This window comes from Tachyglossus aculeatus, chromosome 4, assembly GCF_015852505.1.
Source record: "Tachyglossus aculeatus isolate mTacAcu1 chromosome 4, mTacAcu1.pri, whole genome shotgun sequence".
NCBI classification, from domain to species: domain Eukaryota; kingdom Metazoa; phylum Chordata; class Mammalia; order Monotremata; family Tachyglossidae; genus Tachyglossus; species Tachyglossus aculeatus.
In genome coordinates, this window is record NC_052069.1 from 29262754 (window position 1) to 29286735 (window position 23982).

The 23982-nt window shown below is 42.6% G+C and overlaps 1 protein-coding gene and 1 non-coding gene across 2 annotated transcripts in view; one reads left to right on the forward strand and one right to left on the reverse strand.

Annotated features, from left to right (window-relative positions):
- The window catches only part of ST6GALNAC5 (ST6 N-acetylgalactosaminide alpha-2,6-sialyltransferase 5), a 272328-nt gene that overhangs the window by 106275 nt on the left and 142071 nt on the right, over positions 1-23982 (forward strand). The gene's annotated exons all lie outside the window — the stretch shown is intronic.
- Positions 12036-12172, reverse strand: LOC119927522. The gene has a single exon (XR_005450517.1). It is a non-coding gene; the product is annotated as a small nucleolar RNA SNORA7 (small nucleolar RNA).

Genomic DNA, 23982 nt, shown 5'->3' on the forward strand with positions numbered 1-23982 from the left:
CATCTACTACTCCAAAGAAAACAAGAGTAGACTTTTGATCTAGGAATGTTAAGAATTACATAGACAAAGATTAATTTCACTCCTCGAAACAAAGAAAAAAATTGATTTTACATCTCAGTCAAAGCATAGGGAAAGTTAGATCACATAGTCTCTCCAGGATGAGGCTATTATCATTGTCACCATTTCATATATTGGAAAACTGAGGCAGAGAGAAATGAAAGCTTATCATAAAGGATTCTCTCCCTTTTTTCCCTCCACCCCAGCCCCAAACCCAGCCCCTCCATGAGGTCATCACCAGAAGGCAAATCCCGCATTTGGGAATCTTCGTACTCTGACCTGGATCTCTCCCTACACATCCTGAGGAAAAGGGAGTGGGGTAGAGAGGAGAAGGGGGAGAAGGTCATCTCTCAGGCATAAAATGACCCTTTCCCCTGGACTTCTGAAATTACCTGGATGGCAGCAAAGGAATTGTTGCCCTCTCAATTACTGATGTGGGGCTGATCCATTAGGAGCAATGCCAGGAACAGAATACTAGTCTCTTATCCCTCAGACAAGAATCTCTGCAGTAGAATCTCCTAGCAGAAACCAATAAGCTTCAGTTTAGCTCACATGTGACCGAATAAACAATTAGAGTAAATCAATCAATCAATTAATTGTAGTCATTTAGCGCCTACTGTGTGGAGAGCACTGTATTAAGTGCTTGAGAGAGTACTACACAACAATATAACAGACACATTCCCTGCCCTCAAAGAGTTTACAGTGTAGGCTAAGTGCTTGTACTTCCCAAGCGCTTAGTACAGTGCTCTGCACACAGTAAGTGCTCAATAAATACGATTGATTGATTGATTGATTGAATAGATGTAACAGCAGAACCAGTAAGTGAGTTACACTTTCATTCTATATTGCCCTCAAAGCTCCCAGTGAACTTTTCTGTTCTCACCGAGCTGTGGATGGGAAATTGCTGGAGCAGGGACGAACTGCTGCCAAATTCTTGAAAATAACTTTACAGAATAAAGTGTGCTTTGGAAATCTCTGGCAGCTCTTCTGTTAAGGTGCACTTCTAATATTTCATCCTTTGTTTCCAAAATAAATTATTCAGTCATAATTAAATATGTATGTTAAATACAGAATTAACTTACTATTGAATATTTTTCTCTACACTAGCATCACTTTAAAATATGTGACTAAAAGAAAGACAATTCAAAACCAACTAGCAAATTTAGTTTTTCACCATTTTAATTAAGTAGGACCATAATCAATCACTATAATTTTGAAGGTAACCTGATAAACTTTCTTGTTCAATTCAAAATAGAGTCTGTAATTTTCATTTAGGCATTATTGAAATCTCAGATCTTATTGTTTTAAATTCCCACTGCATGCAGCTCCAGTAAAAATTGCCATGTGTCATTGTTTTGCAGTAATTTCATTTTTCTGGGAATTTTTTTATTGAAATTTTCTAACTTCTAAGACAATGGCACATCCCTGATTAACACACAGAATAATGGGATACTGTAAGCTTCAAGAGCACTGGGTAGATGTGTACCTGAAGCTAGAATATTCTCCTAGTGCATTTTAATGAGGACTTCTTTTCTAGGAATAGCTTCGTGGCTCAGTGGAAAGAACCCAGGCTTGGGAGTCAGAGGTCATGGGTTCTGATTCCAGCTCCACCACTTGTCAGCTGTGTGACTTTGGGCAAGTCACTTAACTTCTCTGTGCCTCAGTTACCTCATCTGTAAAATGGGGATTAAAACTGTGAGCCCCACGTGGGACAACCTGATCACCTTGTATCCCCCCAGTGCTTAGAACAGTGCATTGCACATAGTAAGCACTTAACAAATACCATTATTATTATTATTATTATTATTATTGTTATTCAATCTTGCCTTATCTCAAAAACTCAACGAGACTAGGTCTGGCTAGTACTGGGCTTCCAAACACTTAGTACCGTGCTCTGCACACAGTAAGTGCTCAATAAATACTACTGATTGACTGATCGATTGGGCTGCGTAATTGACTTGGAATCGTAAATTCCACGGGGATTGAGAAGGTAACCACCCACACAACTTGCTCACCTCAGATCAATCAGTCAATCAATTGAGCACTTATTGTGTGCATAGCACTGTACTAAGCACTTGGGAGAGTACACTATAACAGAGTTGGTATACACGTTCCCTGCCCACAATGAATTTACAGTCTGGGGGAGACAGACATTGATATAAACAAATAAATTATGGAATATAATTTATAGATATCTTAAAAAAATCTGAGAGCTTCTCTTGCTGCTGAGATGACCCCAAATGGTGGCTTTGGGGGCTCATTAGCTTCCCCTTAAAATCCCCATCCCATTTCTGCCTCCTCACTCAAAATGAAAATTTGGCATCCTCTGCTTGGAATCGTGGATGCTGTTGTCTAGTTGATCACTTGAGATTCCTCCTACTCTGTGATAATGTAGCCGTTTACTCCATAGCCACATTAATAGTAAACAGTAGAAGCAGCATTTATAAAGGACCACTGGATACAATACCCTGTACTAAGTGCTTGGGAAGAACAAAACAAAGTGACACATTCCTTAGCCACAAAGAGCTCACACAGTAAGGCAGGGACAGCCAAATAGATGACTGGATGTGGAGATGGGCCGGGAGCGAGCAAGAGCCCTAGTAGTACTCAACACATTATCCCGGTCAAAGACCAACCCCAGGTAAGAAGAGCAGGAAAAACTGAAATTTACATATTGTCCAAAATATTTCCTGGCTTTAATAATAATAATAATAATAATGGCATTTGTTAAGTGCTTACTGCTTACAAAGCACTGTCCTAAGCGCTGGGAGGATACAAGGTGATCAGGTTATCCCACATGGGGCTCACAGTCTTCATCTCCATTTTGCAGATGAGGGAACTGAGGCACAGAGAAGTTAAGTGACTTGCCCAAAGTCACACAGCTGACAAGTGGCTGAGCCGGGATTGGAACCCATGACCGCTGACTCCCAAGCCCGGGCTCTTTCCACTGAGCCGCACTGCTTTATCCCCCCACCAACACCGCAGCTGTTACTAAATTTAAATATTAGCGCCCTGAAGTTTCACCTTCTTTCCCTTGATCTGCTGAAAACGACAAAGATCAGTGAAATGGCCAAAATTACAACTGACAAAAGGGAAGAGAAAGACATGGAAAAAAGGGCCTGCATTGTTGAAATCCCTTCACAAAATTAGCATTTTAATTAGGAATAAGAGGAAATTGATCATTGTCATGCCATGGTCCAGAGCAAGTAGCAATCAGAGACTGTGTGGAGAAGGTGTGTCTCAGGTGACCAGCTGTTTGGGATGATACTTTCCTGAGCCTCATTCAAGATACTTTTAGGCAGTTTCCATCGGCATCATAGAAAACACAGGATGTGGAGCCAATATCCCCACCACCTTGTGATCTTCTGATGCATTCCTCCTTGCCTTTCACTTTGATCATGCCCAGCTGTCTCTGTTTGAGGTGGCAGGCAGGGATCCATGCATGAGAAGCAGTGTGGCCTAGTGGATGGAACACAGGCCTGGGTATCAGAAGGACCTGGGTTCTAATCCCAGCTCTGCCACTTAATAATAATGATGGCATTTGTCAAGCACTTACTATGTGCCAAGCACTATTCTAAGCACTGGGGGGGGGATACAAGGTGATCAGCTTGTCCCACGTGGGGCTCACAGTCTTAATCCCCATTTTACAGGTGAGGTAACTGAGACTCAGAGAAGCTAAGTGACTTGCCCAAGGTCACACAGCAGACATGTGGCGGAGCTGAGATTAGAACCCATGACCTCTGACTCCCAAGCCCGGGCTCTTGCCACTGAGCCATGTCTTCTGTGTGACATTTGGCAGGACACTTCACTTCTCTGTACCTCAGTTACCTCATCTGTCAAATGGGGATGAGGACAGTGAACCGCGTGTGGATTAGGGACTTTGTCCAATATGATTTGTTTGTATTCATTCATTTATTCGTATGTTTTAAGGATATACTTTGAGCAGACCACTGTACTAAGAGCTTGGGAGAATACAGTATATAATAATAAACATACACATTCCCTGCCCACAACGAACTTTGATTCCAGTGACAGTGCTTGGAGCATAGTAAGCACTTATCAAATACCACCATCATTAGTTCTTGGTGCATAGTAAGCAGTTAACAAACACCACATTTATTATTGTTATTATTGATGTCCCAGAGCAAGTAGCAATTATTATTGTATAGTAGTAAATATTATTGGTGCATTATGTGTATCCACCATCGATTTGCTTGCCTCTTTCCTGGCCTTCTGTTTCTGAAGTTGTTCTGGGCTTTTGCACAGAAGAATGAGAGACAAGCTCTGGGGCTGCCAACCTGCCAACCTCCTTTGTGAAACTGTCAAACAGGATTCATATCATTATACAAAGCATTTCCTAAGCACCTCTTTGTGCATCGCTTGCAAATCTCTTGCTTTGTGTAGCATCTGCAGTGTACGAGCTTACTGTCCAAGAACAAAACCCTGATGAATATCAACATGAGAAAGACATGGTAATGCCTGAACAACCCCTGATAAATACGTGAAATAGAGTAATTTGGGACCCAGCTAAAATATGATCTCTGAGGCTCATGTTTTTGAACTGGGATAAAAGAAAGGCAGCAGTATCGGATGGGTGTAGAGGAGATGCTGGAACCACTCAATGCTGCTGGCAGAAATCTAAACACCAGGCTACCTTGTCCAATTTAAGTTTATCCTTTCTTGCCTTAACTCTGCTCTCTTCTCTGCCCGGCAAAACTATTTCTCTTCCCTTATTGACAGCTATGCCCATCACCCTTGTCAGCTGTTCCAGATATTTAACTCCCTCCTCAGGCCCCTTGTTCCTCACTCTCCCCCACCCCCCATCCCTCACCCCCAACGATCTGGCCACCTACTTCATTAGGAAAATTAACAGTATTACCTCTGAGCTCCCCAAAGTCATCCCTCCCCCTGCTCCATCCCCCCTCCTCTCAACCCCTCTTCTACCTTCCCATCCTTCCCAGCAGTATCTTCAGAGGTGATCTCCTCCATCTTCTCAAGTCCCACCCTCTCCACATGCGCCTCAGGCCCCATACCCTTCCACCTTATAAAAACTCTCTCCCCTTGCCCCGTCCCCTCCTTAACTTCCATCTTCAACCAGTCATGTCACTCTGCAATGGCTTCTTCCCCTCTGCCTTCAAACATACCCATGTCTCCTCCATCTTAAAAAAAACCCTCCTTTGACCCAACTGCCCCCTCCAGTTATCGCCCCATCTCCCTCCTACCCTTTCTTCCCAAACTCCTGGAGCGAGTCATCTACACTCGTTGCCTTGAATTCCTTTCCTCCAATTCTCTCCTGGACCCACTCCAGTATGGCTTCCGTCCCCTCAGCTCCACTGAAACCACCCTCTCAAAGGTCACCAATGACCTCCTTCTTGCCAAATCCAACGGCTCCTACTCCATCCTAATCCTTCTCGACCTCTGCTGCTTTTGACATTGTCAACCATCCCCTTCTCCTCAACACATTATCCAACCTTGGCTTCACTGACTCCATTCTCTCCTGGTTCTCCTCTTATCTCTCTGGCAGTTCATTCTCCATCTCCTTCATGGGCTCTTCCTCCCCCTCCCATCCCCTAATTTTAGGGATCCCCCAGTAGTCAATTCTTGGTCCCCTTCTATTCCCAATCTACACTCACTCCCTTAGTGAATTCATTCGCTCCTACGGCTTCAACTATCATCTCTATGTGGGTGACACCCAAATCTATATCTCCTCCCCTGTTCTCTTTCCTTCCCTCCAGGCTTGCATCTCCTCCTGTCTTCAGGACATCTCCCTCCCTCCCCCCATAGCACTTGTGTATATATGTACATATTTATAATTCTGTTTATTTATATTAATGATTCATTCAGTCGTACTTACTGAGCACTTACTGTGTGCAGAACACCATACTAAGCACTTGGAAAGTATAATTTGGCAACAGAGAAAGACAGTCCCTGTCCAACAGTGGGCTCACAGTTTAGAAGGGGGAGATAGACAACAAAACAAATCAAATAGGTGGCAAAACATAGACAGGTGTATGATGTGTGTATATGATGTGTGTATGTGCATGATATGTATGATGTGTCTATATCTTTAATTCTATTTATTCATATTGATGCTATTGATGCCTGTTACTTGTTTTGATGCCTGTCTCCCCCCCACTGGACTATGAGCTCGTTATGGGCAGGGATTGTCTCTATTTATTGCTGAATTGCACTTTCCTAGCACTTAGTACAGTGCTCTGCACACAGTAAGTGCTCAGTAAATATGATTGAATGAATGAATGAGAGAGGAGGTCCCTGAAAATATTTAAGAATTTTTTTTAATATTGCCCGGAGAGAACCTCAGTCCTCACAGCAACAGGACAAGGTGAGAAGCAGCATGGTTCAGTAGAAAAAGCCCGAGAGTCAGAAAACCTGGTTTCTAATCCTGATTCTGCCACGTGGCTGTTTTATGTAACCTAGGGCAAGTCACTTATCTTCTCTGTGCCTCCATTTCATCATCTGTAAAATGGTGATGAAACGCTTTTCTCCCTCCCACTCAGATTGGGACCCCCATGTGGGTCAGGGACTGAGTCTGACCTGATTACCAACATGTCCAACGTGGAGCTAACTAAGTAAGAGGGAGAACAGGTACTGGATTCCCATTTTACAGATGAGAAAAGTGAGGTACAGAAAGGTTAAGTGACTCGTCTACGGTCACACAGCAGTCAGGATTGAATTAGAGTTTGGATTAGAACCCAGGTACTCTGATTTTTGGACCTGTGAAGACAGAAGACAGGAATCAATCAATCAATCAATCAATCAATTGTATTTATTGAGCGCTTACTGTGTGCAGAGCACTGTACTAAGCGCTTGGGAAGTACAAGTTGGCAACATATAGAGACAGTCCCTACCCAACAGTGGGCTCACAGTCTAAAATGGGGAGACAGAGAACAAAACCAAACATACTAACAAAATAAAATAAATAGAATAGATATGTACAAGTACAATAAATAAATAAATAAATAGAGTAATAAATATGTACAAACATATATACATATATACAGGTGCTGTGGGGAAGGGAAGGAGGTAAGATGGGGGGGATGGAGAGGGGGACGAGGGGGAGAAGAAGGAAGGGGCTCAGTCTGGGAAGGCCTCCTGGAGGAGGTGAGCTCTCAGTAGGGCCTTGAAGGGACGAAGTAGGGCCTTGAATGGAGGAAGAGTCACTGTGCAGCAGAAGTAATATGGGGAAGATCAGACTCCAACAGCCAGAACTAGATTATTGAGGGATGGAATCAATGTCAGTCAGTGATATTTATTGAGTGCTTATTAGTACAGCGCTTGGCACATAGTCAGTGCTTAACAAATACTACCATTATTATTATTATTATTATTATTATTATTGTGTGCAGAGCACTGTACTAAGGGATTGAGTACAATGTAACAGTAAGCATGTTCCCTGTCCACAAGGAGCTCATAGTCTAGAAGGGGAGACAGACATTAAAATAAATTACAGTGAGTACATAAGGGCTGAGGGGCTGAGATACAAATCCAATGGACACAACTCTCCCAGAATGCTCCACCTCCATCTGCAGTCATTCTGGTAATGTATCCATAGAGTTTTCGTGGTCAAAATATGGGTGTGGTTTACCACTGCCTCCTTCCACTTGAATCTCCACTCTCAAATCTCTTCCATGTTACTGATGCTTAGCACAGGTGAGTTTTGACTTGTAGTGAATTGCCTTCCACTTGCTAGCCATTGCCCAAGCTAGGAATGCAATGGGTATGCCTCTGCTTGACTCTCCCTCCCATAGCTGAGACTGGTAACGTACTGCAAACTCTCCAGGGGCAATTCTGAGAGGGGTCTGAGCCCCAAAAAGGGCCTGATTATCTACCCCTGAACTTAGTAGTCCAGTGGTTGGCACTTAGTAAAAGCATAACAAGTCCATTTAAAGGAAAAAAAAAGTGAGAGATTCAGATAGCAACAGCCCTTTCTTCAGCATCCTTCCAGTTCTTCTAGCCCCCATGTTCTTCTTTGTGTTTTAGCTAGAAGAGCATCAGGAACAGAGGAAACATTTGTCTGACAACAGGTTCCCATTTGAAAATGGGATGCTGCCATGTTGGAAGAAACAGCTTGCAACCTGGTGCATGGAATTAAAACCCATGAATATTCCAACACAAGTTTTCTCTTAAGAAGAGGGGTTTTGCCAGAATGTAACCTATCCCCATTTTAAGAGAACTGGATATATTGCAACTAAGGGGGAAAGAGATCCTTTGGCATGTTAATAGCCCTTAGCAGGAGACCTTTCAAATGTGCAGAACCTGGAGGAAATGGTTAGTTACCACCCAGACCAAGTGTATTATTTTTCAACTGAAGACCGATAAGCACATTTCTGGTAGATCAAAAGTGGCTCATGTCAAATATATTCTGGTGGTGATTCCCTCACCTTAAGGATGCCCAAGGCAAAATGTTTCATCCTTCAGGACCCAGAGGTATACCTCCTGATTCAGTGGGCAAAAAATCTACAGTGAAATGCACAGTAGTTCTGTCTGAGAATCCTGAAGCAGCTCTTGTCACACTGCTATTTAAAAAACCAAAAACATGAAGCTGGCAGCCCTTGGCGATGTCAGTAGTTAAAAGACAATGCTTTCCAGATGCACGGTTCTACTTAGGTAATCTGCACAGCCTACCAATGTGACATTATGATTTCAGTCTGACTAGAGTTGGAAGGATGTTCTTTTTCTCCAGAATTTAGCACCTGGACAAAAAAAACCCTGCCTGCCATTTTCAGTTCTTAGCTAATGGAGTAAGCAAATTAATCAAATACATCCATTAATGGCATAGAGAAGCAGTGTGGCTCAGTGGGAAGAACACAGGCTTTGGAGTCAGAGGTCATGGGTTCTAATCCTGGCTCTGCCGCTTGTCAGCTGTGTGACTTTGGGCAAGTCACTTCACTTCTCTGTGCCTCAGTTACCTCATCTGTAAAATGGGGATGAAGACTGTGAGCGCCCCGTGGGACAACCTGATCACCTTGTAACCTCCCCAGCACTTAGAACAGTGCTTTGCACATAGTAAGCGCTTAATAAATGTCATTATTATTATTATAATTATTATTATCATAGAGAAGCAGCATGGCATAATGGATAGAACACAGGCCTGGGGGTCAGAAGGTCATGGGCTTTAATTCTGCCTCTGTCATTTGTCTACTGTGTGACATTGGGCAAATCACTTTACTTCTCTGTGCTTCAGTTACCTCATCTGTTTAATAGGGATTGAGACTGTGAGCCCCGTCTAGGACAGGGACTGTGTCCAACCTGATTTTCTTGTAGCTACCCCTGTGCTTAGTACAGTGCCTGGTACATGGTAAGTACTTAACAAATACTACAAGCACTTACTCTGTGCAGAGCACTGTACTAGGCATTCATTCATTCATTCATTTGTATTTATTGAGCGCTTACTGTGTGCAGAGCACTGTACTAAGCACTTGGGAAGTACAAGTTGGCAACGTATAGACATGGTCCCTACCTAACAGCGGGCTCACAGTCTAGAAGGGGGAGACAGACAACAAAACAAAACATATTAACAAAATAAAATAAATAGAATAAATATGTATAAATAAAATAAATAGAGTAATAAATATGTACAAACATATATACAGGTGCTGTGGGGAGGGGAAGGAGGTAAGGCGGGGGGGATGGGGAGGGGGAGGAGGGGTTGAGGAAGGAGGGAGCTCAGTCTGGGAAGGCCTCCTGGAGGAGATGAGCTCTCAGTAGGGCTTTGAAGGGAGGAAGAGAGCTACCTTGGAGGATGAGCGGAGGGAGGGCATTCCAGGCCAGGGGGAGGACGTGGGCCGGGGGTTGATGGCAGGACAGGCGAGAATGAGGCCCAGTGAGGAGGTTAGTGGCAGCAGAGGTGCAGAGGGTGCAGGCTGGGCTGGAGAAGGAAAGAAGGGAGGTGAGGTAAGCACTTGGGAGAGTACAGTACAACAGAGTTGGTAGACATGTACACTGCCCACAGTGAGCTAATAGTCTAGAAGAGGAGATAGACAATAATATAAATATTTGTTTACAGGTATAAACATAAGTGCTATGGGGCTGAGGGTGGGGTGACTACCAAGTGCCCAAAGCATTCAGATCCAAATGCATAGACAACACAGAAGGGAGAGGGAGTCTGGGAAAAGAAGGTTTAGCCGGGGAAGGCCTCTTGGAGGAGATCTGACTATAATAAAGCTTTGAAGATGGGGAGAGTGGTGGTCTGCTGCAGAAGGAGGGGGAGTTCCAATCAGTCAGTCAATGCTATTTGTTGAGCACTTACTATGTTCAGAGCACTGTACTAAGCACTTGGGAGAGTACAATATAACACTATAAAAGACACATTCCTGCCCACAGTGAGCTTACAGTACAGAGCTGGAAACAGACATTAATATAAATAAATAACAGATACGTACATAAGGCTGTGTGGCTGGGAGAGGGGATGAATAACTGGAGCAAGTCAGGGTGATGCAGAAGGGAGTGGGAGAAGAGGAACATAGGACTTAGTCAGGGAAGGCCTCTTAGAGGAGATGTGACTTTAGCATGGCTTTGGGAGAGGGGATTGTCTGTCGGATGTGAGGAAGGAGGACGTTCCAGACCAGAGGCAGGACATGGGTTAGAGGTTGGTGGCGAGATAGACACGATCGAGGCATAGTGAGGAGGTTAAGAAATCATGAAAAAGAGGATGAAAATTTGGAAGTGAAAAATAAATCCAGAACCCTCTTCTGTTTTCCTCTTTCCTTTTCTTGCTTCACTCACATAATGTTGTATTGTACTCTTCCAAGTATTTAGTACAGTGCTCTGCACATAGTAAGTGCTCAATAAATATGATTGATTGATTGATTTGACCCGTCCCCATGGGGGTGACCCATCCTCCATAGCACCTAAACCAGATGTGGGTAGGGAGAGGGAGGGGGAGGAATGAGGCTGTTCAGAGTTACAGTTTAGCATAGAGCTGAGCTGAAAACATGTAGACAGTGAACATCAGGAAATAAAAGAGTATTGGACTTAGGGGAAAACAGGATCCTATTAACTAGTGATTATCTCCAATCTACCATGGGCTGATTGCCATTGTGGAGATTATTCTATTTGTAATTAGTTTGAAGTCTGGCCCTCCCATAAGAATGTAAGTCTATGTGGGCTGGAAATGTGCCTCTTCTCTCTGTTGCACTGTCCCAAAAGCTTAGCACAATGCCTTGCACCCAGATAAAGCCCATTTTTCCTCATCTCCACTCTCTTCCGTGTCTCCCTGACTCACTCCCTTGGCTCTTCCCCCGTCTCCCCGTCCCACAGCACTTATGCATATATCTGGAATTTTATGTATTTATATTGATGCCTATTAGTATTGATGTAGGTCTCCCCACCCCGGCCCCAGACTGTGGCCAGGGATTGTCTGTCTTTATTGCTGTATTGTACTTTCCCAAGTGCTTAGTACAGTGCTCTGCGCACAGTAAGGGCTCAATAAATACGATTGAAAGAATTAAATGAATGAATGAATCAATAAATGTCGTTACTCAACTTCCTCCCTAGACTGTAAGCTCCTTCTGGGCAGTGATTGTGCCTACCAACTCTACTGTACTTTCCCAAGTGCATAATACAGTGCTCTGCATGCATAGTAAGCACTCGATAAATACCATTGATTGATTGATTCTCCTACTATTTAGAAGATAGAGAGGTTGGAGACACAAAAGGTGACTTGCACAAATGCGTTGTTGTGAAAGAGATAGGCAGGCTGTGAGGCAGTGAGAAAAATATAAGTGTCTTGTCTTATCTTATGCCATCGAGTTGTTTCTGAACCAAAGAAACACCATGGACACAACCCTCCCAGAACACCCCACTCCCCATCTGCAATCATTCTGGTAGTGGATCCATAGAGTTTTCTTGGTAAAAATACGGAAGTGGTTTACCTTTGCTACCTTCTACACAGTGAACTCGAGTGTCCACCCTCGACTCTCTCCCATGTCACTGCTGCCCAGCATGGATGAGTTTTGACTTGTAGCAGATTGCTTTCCACTTGCCATCCACTGCCCAATCTAGGAATGGAATGAGTAGGCTCTGCTTGACTCTCCCTCCCGTAGCCGAGACTGGTAGGGTACTGGAAACTCTCCAGGTGCGACCCTGAGAGGGGAAGATAAGTGTATTTTCTCTATTTTCATGATGGTTGAAAAAAGTCAATGTTCATTTGAATATTCAATACCATCTTTCATTCAAGTTCATATTAAAATTATCAAAATCTAATTTGTGTGAAGTGTTTTAATTTTCATGCTTTTAAAAACCTGATAGGTTTGAGGTTTTCATGAATTAGTGACAATAGAACAACAATGGGCAGGGAACGTGTCTGCTAATTCTGTTGTATTGTACTCTCCCAAGTACTTAGTACAAGTGCTCTGCACATAGTAAGTGATCAATAAATGCAATTGATTGATTGACAACAAGATCCCTTTGAGTATGAAAGAACTAATTAATTTTACCAAGGTTTAGCTCTCTAGGGCAGGGGCATATGCACATACATGCACACTCACACCTATACATGTATGTATAAGCATGGCTCAGTGGAAAAGAGCATGGGCTTTGGAGTCAGAGGTCATGAGTTCAAATCCCGGCTCTGCCAATTGTCAGCTGTGCGACTTTGGGCAAGTCACTTAACTTCTCTGTGCTTCAGTTACCTCATCTGTAAAATGGGGATTAAGAATGTGAGCCCCCCTCCCCCCCCCCCGTGGGACAACCTGATACCTTGTAACCTCCCCAGCACTTAGAACAGTGCTTTGCACACAGCAAGCTCTTAATAAATGCCATTATTATTATTATTATTATGTACATACGTAAATATTTGTGTGTATTTATCTGTTTGTGAGTGCAGTTATTTCTGTGAATTGAGATTTGCAACTATAACTTCCAGTAATTCTCATGGAAGCCACTCACGTAAAGTGTTCAAGTGGTCTTGGGTCTGAATGGAGATTCATTCATTCATTCCATTCATTCAATCATATTTATTGAGTGCTTACTGTGTGCAGAGCACTATACTAAGCACTTGAGAAGTACAAGTTGGCAATCTGTAGAGATGGTCCCTACCCAACAGTGGGTTCACAGTCTAGAAGGGGGAGGTAGACAACAAAACAAAACATATTAACAAAATAAAATAAATAGAATATGTAAATATGTACAAGTAAAATAAATAGAGTAATGAATCTGTACAAACATATATACAGGTGATGTAGGGAGAGGAAGGAGGTAGGGCAGGGGGGATGGGGAGGGGGAGAGGAAGAAGGGGGCTTTATGGAACTGCTAAGATATTTGGTGAAAATGATCCCTTTGCTCTTTTTTCTTTATAGATTTGGGAGAGAAGTAAAGAAAAAAAAACTCTTGTCCATTTACCAAAAATATTTTTAATACAAATACAACTCCTACTGTTTGGAAATGATTGATTCAAATACATATGTGTTAGTGTTCAGACTTTATGTCTAGATGGAAGAAAATCAACCAAGCCTTGAGAGGACATGTGGCAGAATTTTAAGATTGCTACTTCGATTGCTTGACAAACACCCGTCACAAAAGCACATACGACAGGACAAAACAAAGAGAAACTGATGTTTCCTGTAGGTCTAATATATGAAGATACTATATACCATATTCAGAATGTATTATATAGCCCTCTCTGCTAAATGTCATCTTTTCAAAGGAAGCAAAACATGAGAAACTCTAGACCCAATCCCGGCCTCCGTGCCTCGATCCTTTAGGCCTGAAGTCTCCACATGCTGTTACTTTCTCCCTGCAAAATTCACTCTAGATTTAAAGTTCCATGAGGGCTATCAACATACTTACCAAACTCCGTTCTTTCCCATACTCTTCACACAGTAACTGCTCAATAAATACCATTGATTGATCATTTGATTCATTGATTCACTGATTCATTCATTCCAAATAATCAGGGTAGATTTGGGCCTTGTCAGATTTGGGTGAGAAAGGTGATTAAATGTTCCTTTCTCTTTGTTTGTGTGAAATAATCGGGAAGATCTGATCCTAGCTCTGCATAATAACATAATAAGATTTGAGAATATCTTTGGCACTTTGCATTAGAAGCAACTAATTATCTCCAGCTAGGATGAAATGAGGGTCAAGGCTGGTTCTAAGTAATAGAGCTGAAGTGTTACTTGCTTTACTGAACATGCTAATATGGAGCTGTACTGGGAAAAGTCAAGGAAGATAAATGTCCTTAAATGTAAATTGCATTGTGAACCCTTTTGCAAGACTGGTGATGAGTTGCTAGTAGATGTTAAAGGCGGAAGTTTCAGATTGGTGAGTTTAACCTGATATGCACTGGCTCGATTTGAGCATTTTTTAAATTTTCCTAGGTGGGTAACTACAGTTATTATAACATAAACATAAGTCTCGTCAAGGGCCATTAAGGAAAAAGCACTGACTTCCTAGATTGAACTTCTCATACTGATATTGACTTTTAAAAAGTGACTTATATTTTTGTCATAATAATTCCACCCGTGTCATGCAAAGAAGAGGAACATTTTGAGGTTTCATTATAAATTTAAACTACATACTTCAAATTAAGATAGTTTATCATCATGATTGCAGTTGTCATGAAAAATTTCTTCTGCCAATCTTCAAGTCACCAGTGGCTTCTAAAATGCCCAAGAAATTGAACTGATTTTTAAAGGCTGTCTTTAAGACAGTGGAAATAAATTTGAATATTTAGAACATGAGATACAGAAGACACTACAAAAGTAACAAAGGGGGAAAATAATTTTCCAAGTTAAACATTCAAAACAAATACTTTTAAAAGTGTTTAGGAGGTTAACGTATCAAAATATGCATTCATATTAAAAATTTAAATCCCCTCCATAGAAGCAAACATATGCAATAACAGCACATGAGAAAAACAGAAGAAACAAAGGACCCCAGGAAAGGGTGTAGCCCAGTGGACAGAGCACAGGCTGGGAGTCAAGGGATCTGGATTCTAAATCCGGCTCTGTCCCGTGCCTGCTGGATCACCTTGGACAAATCCTTGAATTTCTCTGAGCCTCAGTTTCCTCACCTGGAAATGGCGATTAAATACCTGTGGGTCTACCTACTGCATCCTCCTCCTCCTCACTGACCTCCCTGATTCCAGGCTTTCACTTCTCCACCCCATGTTTCGCTGGGCTGCCCAAATTATTTTTCCAAAGGACCACTTTGCACACTTCTCCCCACTCCTCAAAAACCTCCAATTTTTGCCCATCCAGCTCCATATCGAGCAGAAAATCTTCACCATCAACTTTAAGGCACTCAGATGGTTTTCCCTCCTGTTCTGTCCTCACTCCTCTCCCACAACAACTCAGCCCACATACTTTCCTCCTCTAACATTCATTCATTCATTCATTCAATCATATTTGTTGAGTGCTTACTGTGTGCAGAGTACTGTACTAAGCACTTGAGAAGTACAAGCCGACAACATATAGAGACGGTCCCTACCCAACAGTGGGCTCACAGTCTAGAAGGGGGACACAGAGAACAAAACAAAACATATTAACAAAATAAAATAAGTAGAATAAATATGTACAAGTAAAACAAATAAATAGAGTAATAAATATGTACAAACATATATACATATATACAGGTGCTGTGGGGAAGGGAAGAAGGTAAGGCATGGGGGATGGAGAGGGGGAGGAGGGGGAGAGGAAGGAGCGGGCTCACGGGAGAGTCCGGGGAAGACAGGGTTTGGGTGGGAAGATGAGAAGTTCTGTTTGTGTCACCTGATCTAAACAATAAACTAACAAAATTATAAACTAAGCAGCAAGTGACCCATGGGAAAGGTGATGAGAACACCACACACAAGCAATATTAAATAGAATTCTACACTTTCACTCCAAAATGAACTTTTTAATATGCTTGCTAACACCAACCTACCTATTGTGCCTCAATCTCATCTCTCTACCCTATTTTCTCTCCCTCCTGAATCATCGATAGACTTGCCCCAGGCCCATTAAACTCTTTGATATCCTTCCCTCCCCAACCCAAAAAGCACTTATATATAAATCTTATACTCTATTGCTTCTCCATCAGTAATTTACTTTAATATGTGTCTCCTCCACAGTACTGTGAGCTCCTGTGGGCAAAGAGGATAATGTGAACAGCTGAAAGGAATCTGCCTTTACCTGAATTATTAATCAATCAATCATATGTACTGAGCTCTTACTATGCGCACAGCACTATACTAAGAACTTGGGAAGAGTAGAATGTGATGAGTTGGTAGACACATTCCCTGCCCACAAGAAACTTACAGTCTAGAAGATTAGAGGAGTTTAACACAGATTGAGAATTTCAAGTCTTTTAGCATGTATGCTCCTTGTAGCCAAGGAATATGTCATTTCTTTGTTTCATACTCTCCAAGCACATACCTAGTGGATACTCGGGTTCTAATCTCGGCTCCGCCATTTACTTGCTGTGTGACCTTGGGCAGTTACTTCACTTCTCTGGGCCTCAGTTCCCTCATCTGTAAAATGGGGATTGAGACCATTAGCCTCATGTGGGACAGGGACTGTGTCCAACCTGATTACCTTCTATCTATCCCAGCACTTACAACAGTGCTTGGCACGCAGTCAGTGCTTAACAAATACCATAATCATTATTATTATTATTATTACTCAATAAATGCTATTATTACTACTTGGTCCATGCTAGTAATAGAGCCCTTCATTTCGCTCTGGCACTGTTTTATTTGCTATGATCATTAGTAAAGCATTAGAACCAATGATACAGGAAATTATTTAGGGGGCAAGGAAAAAAAGGACACCAAGCAAGATGGCAGAACACATCAATTATGCCATCAAGTGTTTAATTGTGGCATTTACTGAGCACTTGGTAGGTGCTAAACCCTGGGGGTAGAGTCAAACTCATAACTGAACAGTCTCTGTCCCACACGGGGCTAATGGGGCTTAATACGGTCAAGCACTTGGTGCAGACACTTAGTACTGTGCTTGGCACACAGTAAGCGCTTAATAGATATGGTTATTAATAATAATAATACTGTATCTCATGCTCACTTTACAGATGAGTAGCTGAGCCCATGGTCACATGGAAGCAGCGTGGCTCAGTGGAAAGAGCCCGGGCTTTGGAGTCAGAGGTCATGGGTTCAAATCCCGATTCTGCCACTTGTCGGCTGTGCGACTTTGGGCAAGTCGCTTCACTTCTCTGGGCCTCAGTTCCCTCCTCTGTAAAATGGGGATGAAGACTGTGAGTCCCATGTGGGACAACCTGATTACCTTGTATCTACCCCAGCGCTTAGAACAGTGCTTGGCCCATAGTAAGCGCTTAATAAATGCCAACATTATTATTATTATTATGGCGGCCAGGCAGCATTTGAGTAGATACAAGTTAATCAGGTTAGACACAGTTCCTGTCTCTACATGTTGCTATTAATAATAATAATTAATTATTATTATTATTATTATTATTATATATAATTATTGTTATTATGGCGGCCAGGCAGCATTTGAGTAGATACAAGTTAATCAGGTTAGACACAGTTCCTATCTCTATATGTTGCCGATTTATACTTGTCAAGTGCTTAGTACAGTGCTCTGCACACAGCAAGCACTCAATAAAAACGATGATGAATGAATGAATGAATGTCCCACATGGGGCTAGGTCACACTGCTCTTTTAGATAGAGCACGGATGGCAGACCAATGGCTCATGACTCCCGCTTCCCTGCTCTTTCCAGTATTCATTCAATCGTATTTATTGAGCACTTACAGTGTGCAGAGCACTGTACTAAGCGCTTGGGAAGTACAAGTTGGCATCATATAGAGACGGTCCCTACCCATGAGTGGGCTCACAGTCTAGAAGGGGGAGACAGACAACAAAACAAAACATATTAACAAAATAAAATAAATAGAATAAATATGTACAAATAAATAAATAGGGCACAGTGGCCAAGCTCATTCATTCAATCATTCAATTGCATCTACTGAGCACTTACTGTGTGCCAAGCACTGTACTAAGCGCTTGGAAATCACAATTCGGCAACAGATAGAGACAATCTTTACCCAACCACAGGCTCACAATCTAGAAACTCCTTGTGAAACTGATCAAACTGCATCTACCTCAGTACTTAACATGTAGTAATTGCTTAATATACAGTGATAATAATAATAATAATAATAATAATAATTATACTAACAATAATAATAATGTGCTATGCTGCCTCCTTAAGCATTTAGCAGAAATGTATGAAAGCTCTTCACAAAGAATCGAGAGCTTTTTAAAGACTTCCACGTGACGGAAACAGTACAAAAGTGCCTGATGGAAATTGTGTCTCCTCAATTGTTCGTGACTAAAAACAAGGACAAACGCTGATGGGAGACACTGAACTCAAGTGTTTCCATGGTAACCTGGGAGGCACCGATCCATTGTCCCCCTAGCAAGAGCAAGGCACACCAAAGGATTCCCGGTGATGCAGCCTTTCTGCGATGGAGGAGTTTCGAAGTCATGTCCCATTGCGCGAGGCCTTGGTGAGGGTCTTATTTGGATACTGAGCAGTGTTGGGCTTTGCCACTGAAGCAGGTTGGGGAGAATTTAGGGAGATTGTGGAGGAAGGCAGCAGAAATCTTAAGTGCTAGAAAGAAAGGCAGGTGATGAAAAGTCCAGTGATTACTTACCTCACCAGTGCAGAGTTGGCTGGCTGATAATAAGCCTGAAAGAAACCAAAGTGCTGAACCAGTTGGCCCCAGAGAGATTCATTCATTCACTCATTCATCCAATCGTATTTATTGACCGGTTACTGTGTGCAGAGCACTGTACTACGCGCTTGGGAGAGGACAATATAACAATAAACAGACACGTTCCCTACCCGCATGGAGCTCCCAGTCTAGTCTTACCCACAGCAAGAGATTTTCATGAACCTGAACCGCTCAGCTCTGAGATGGACACAGGCCAGGATGATTTTTTCTTTTGTTTTGTTTTGTTTTTTTCTTAATGGTATTTGTTAAGCATTTACTAGTGCCAGGCACTGTACTAAGTGCTGAGGGAGATACACGCTAATCAGGTTGGACTTAGTCCCTGTCCGACATGGGGCTCACCATCTTAATTCCCATTTTATAGATGAGAGAATTGAGGCACAGAGAAGTTATGTGAGTTGCCCAAGGTCACACAGCAGATAAGTGGCAGGGCTGGGATTCCAATCCAGGTTCTTCTGACTGATGGTTCCTCAAGATTCAAGCTCCACTGCCCACAGGAGTGAGAATGGGACACAATCCGATATCAGGTGGGCTGGGGTCACCCATTTACTATGTGCGAAGCACTGTTCTAAATGCTCGGATAGAAACAAGGTGATCAGGTTGTGCCATGTGGGGCTCACAGTCTTCACCCACATTTTACAGATGAGGGAACTGAGGCACAGAGAAGTGAAGTGACTTGCCCAAGGTCACAAAGCTGACAATTGGCGGAGCTGGGATTTGAACCCATGACCTCTGACTCCAAAGCCCGGGCTCTTTCCACTGAGCCACGTTACTCATTCATCCATGAATGAATGAATGAATGGATCTGATTGTATGTGCCACAGGGTGGGAAGCAGCATAGCAGAGTGGATAGAGCACCTGTCTGGGAGTTGTAAGGGCGTGGGTTCTAATCCCAGCTCTGCTGCTTGTCTGTTTTGTGACCTTGGGCAAGTCACTTCACTTCTCTGGGCCTCAGTTACCTCATTTGTAAAGTGGGGATTGACAATAAGAACAGTCATAATTATGGAATTTGATAAGCACTCAGTCACCTTGCTCCCTCCTACCTTGCCTCCCTGATTTCCTAATAATAATAATAATTATAGTATTTGTTAAGTGCTTACTATGTGCCAAGCACTGTTCTAAGCTCTGGGGTAGATACAAAGTAATCAGGTTGTCCCACATGGGGCTCACAGTCTTCATCCCCCTTTTACAGATAAAGTAACTGAGGCACGGAGGAGTTAAGTGGCTGGCCCAAGTTCACATAGCGGACAAGTGGCAGAGGCGGGATTAGAACCCACATCCTCTGACTCCCAAACCCGTGCTCTTTCCACTAAGCCACACTGTCCCTGTGATTGAGACTGTGAACCCCATGTGGGACAGAGACTGTGTCCGACTAGATTTGCTTATGTCCACCCCAGCACTTTGGACAGTGACTGGCACATTGTAAGTGCTTAACAAATACCACAATTATTGTTATTATTAGGGGAGGCCACTGGCTGGGTCCCTCCGCTGTTTGCCCGGCCAAAGCTGTCGACTGTTGCTTTAATATCCTTACTTCTCTTCACCTCTGCCTCCTCCTTCCTCTCCTGTATAATAATTCATAATAATTGTGGCATTTCTTAAGTGCTTACTATGTGCACAATGAGCATACAGTCTAGGAGGGGAGACAGACATTAATGCGAAGCACTTTGAAATTCATCCCACCCCACTTATGTACTCACCTAATATGCTAGTTCCCCCAAATATAATTAATTTGAATGTCTGTCTCCTCCTCTAGATTGTAAGCTTGATAATAATAATGATGGCATTTATTAAGAGCTTACTATGTGCAAAGCACTGTTCTAAGCGCTGGAAGGGATCATGTCTATGAACCTGTTTTGTGTCGAACTCGTCCAAGCACTTAATACAGAGTCCTCTCCACATAGTAAGCGCTTAATAAATTCCATCGACCAATTAATGGATCTGATCGTAGAAAGAGCATATCTGGGTCCCCTACATTTTTATCATCATCATCAGTGCTATTTATTGAGTGCTTACTATGTGCAGAGCACTGCACTAATCTCCTTTAACTACTGTGATATGCCTGCACACATGTTTTATTTTTCCCAGATAGGAAAAACCAAATGTTGAAAGGAACTTGGTAAAGCTAACCTGTATATGACCAGCAGAAACAACCAGTTAAATAAATGGATTCTGATTGGAACCTTCCCGAGACGCCTGGATTGACAGATCATGTATATCATGCTGCAAAAAGCAGCGTTGCTCAGTGGAAAGAGCACAGGCTTTGGAGTCAGAGGTCATGGGTTCAAATCCTGGCTCCTCCGCTTGTCAGCTGTGTGACTTTGGGCAACTCACTTCACTTCTCTGGGCCTCAGTTACCTCATCTGTAAAATGGGGATTAAGTCTGTGAGCCCCACGTGGGACAACCTGATCACCTTGTAATCTCCCCCGCACTTAAAACAGTGCTTTGCACATAGTAAGCGCTTAATAAATGCCATCATTATTATTATTATGTATAATGATTCCTGAGCAGTTTACTACTTTTGTTTTCTATTTGCACTAGAAATTGCTTTGCATTTGGAAATAAGTTATGGATAATCAATATTTTATAGTGAAGCCCATAAATCCAAATTAAATAAATATCTCAGCTTATTTATGTGCGTTTGTGTACTTCAACTAATAGTGCTTTTTTTTCATCAGAATAATTCACTGAATTCCATTCAGGCTCGAGTATTGGAATTTCTTCCCCAAGGTCCTCTCAACTACTGGAGAGCTGTCATTATCAGTAGATGGGGCCCCGGGTCAAAGCAAGAGAGCGGTGAGGGGTCCAAAGAGAGAGAGATAAAATAAGTTTGGTACGTAAGTATGTACAATGTGCCAAGCGCTATACTGAGTGCTGGCAGAGATATAATATCAGCAGAGCAGACACAGAACAGGGTGATGTACCCAGTTGATGCTCAGAAAATACTACTTCTAGTATTATTACATAATAATATTATGTATTGGCCCAATAATGTATGTATTATTACATAATACATACATTAGACTGTGAGCCCACTGTTGGGTAGGGACTGTCTCTATATGTTGCCAACTTGTACTTCCCAAGCACTTAGTACAGTGCTCTGCACACAGTAAGCGCTCAATAAATATGATTGATTGATAGATTGATTACATAATGAAACTAGAAATGGTACAGTGCAGAACGGCAGATGATCAGTCAATGGTATTTATTGGGAACCTGTTGGATAGGCACTGTACTAAGCACTTGGGAGAATACAACAGTAGCAAGGTTCTTCTAGGAGCTTCTCATTCATTCATTCAGTTGTATTTATTGACTGCTTACTGTGTGCAGAGCACTGTACTAAGCGCTTGGGAAGTACAAGAGAAGCAGCATGGCTCAGTGGAAAGAGCCCGGGCTTTGGAGTCAGAGGTCATCGGTTCAAATCCTGGCTAAGCCACTTGTCAGCTGTGTGACTTTGGGCAACTCACCTCACTTCTCTGGGCCTCAGTTCCCTCATCTGTAAAATGGGGATGAAGACTGTGAGCCCCCTGTCGGACAACCTCATCATCTTGTAACCTTCCCAGCGCTTAGAACAGTGCTTTGCACATAGTAAGCGCTTAATAAATGCTATCATTATTATTATCATTACAAGTCGGCAGCATATAGAGACAGTCCCTACCCAACAACGGGCTCACAGTCTAGAAGGGCGACAGTCTAGTCATTTAATGGGAGAAACGGTCAAAAAATATTTACAGATTGAAAGCAGGATTATGAACAAGCAGGAATTTTAGACTTTTAGAATTCCTTTTAGACTGTGAGCCCACTCTTTTAGACTGTGAGCCCACTGTTGGGTAGGGACTGTCTCTATATGTTGCCAATTTGTACTTCCCAAGCGCTTAGTACAGTGCTCTGCACATAGTAAGCACTCAATAAATACGATTGTTGATGATGATGATGAATTATTATGAATATATCAAAAGGAAATTGCTTAATAAATTATTGAGAGTATCGAGAAATATAAATTAATACATACGTAAAAATAAATTAGCACATGAAATCTGAGAAGAGGACTAAAATATGCAAGTCCTACAGGTGGGTCATGGGCTGATACAACTGGGGTGCTGTGAATCAGTCAAGGAAGGCTTTTTTGAGGGGGTAGGCATTTTTTAAGAGGGCCATTCCATTTCTTTCCATTCCATTCTCCCTTCTAGACTGAGCCTGTTGTGGGTAGAGATTGTCTCTCTTTGCTGCTGAATTGTCCTTTCCAGGCACTTAGTACAGTGCTCTGCACACAGTAAGTGCTCAATAAATACTATTGAATGAATGAATGAATGAATTCCTAGCTTGGGCTAGTGAGCGGAAGGCAATCTGCTACAAGTCAAAATTCACCTATGCTGGGCAACAGCGGCACGGGAGAGAGTCGACGGCAGAGTCTCTAATTTACTGCATGGAAGGAGGCAATGGTAAACCAATTCTGTATTTTTACCAAGAAAACTCTATGGAGACACTACCAGAACGATTGCAGTTAGAGGTGGGGCATTTTGGGAGAGGTGCATCCATGGCATTGCTATGGATCAGAGATGAGAGCACAAGACAAGATTCTTCCATTTGGAAACAGCCTGAGAAGGCATACAGTTGGAGCTTAAATTGTGAAATAGGAACCAAGTGAATGCAGAGCTGTTGACTATATCCCACAATGGTAGGGTGATGGGGCATCCATTAAAGCTTGAACAAAGTAAATTCAAAAGGAAACATCTCCCAGTGGGTGATAATTATATGGAATCCATAACCACAGAACTCTGAAAAGATCAGCAGTACAAAGAAAGGTTCATGGATGAGAGGTCCAAAATAGAGGATTCTAAGGGGAAAGTTAAGAGATGTGTTAACTCCATCTCTATAGCTTTAGAATGGATGTCAAGGAGGGCTAGGTAGCCTAATGGAAACAGCATGGGCTTGGGTGTCAGAGAATGGGGCCTCTAATCATGACACTGCCACTGGCCTGCTGTGCAACCTTGGGTAAGTCACTTGACTTAACTGGCCTCAATTTCCTCATCTGCGAAATGGGAGTTCAATACCTGTTCAATTACTCTCCCCCCACTCAAAGCCTTATCGAAGGCACAGCTCCTCAGAGGCCTTCCCTGACTAAGCCCTCTTTTCCTCTTCTCCCACTCCCTTCTGCGTCGCCCTGACAAGTTCCCTTTATTCATCCCCCTCCCAGCCCCACAGAACT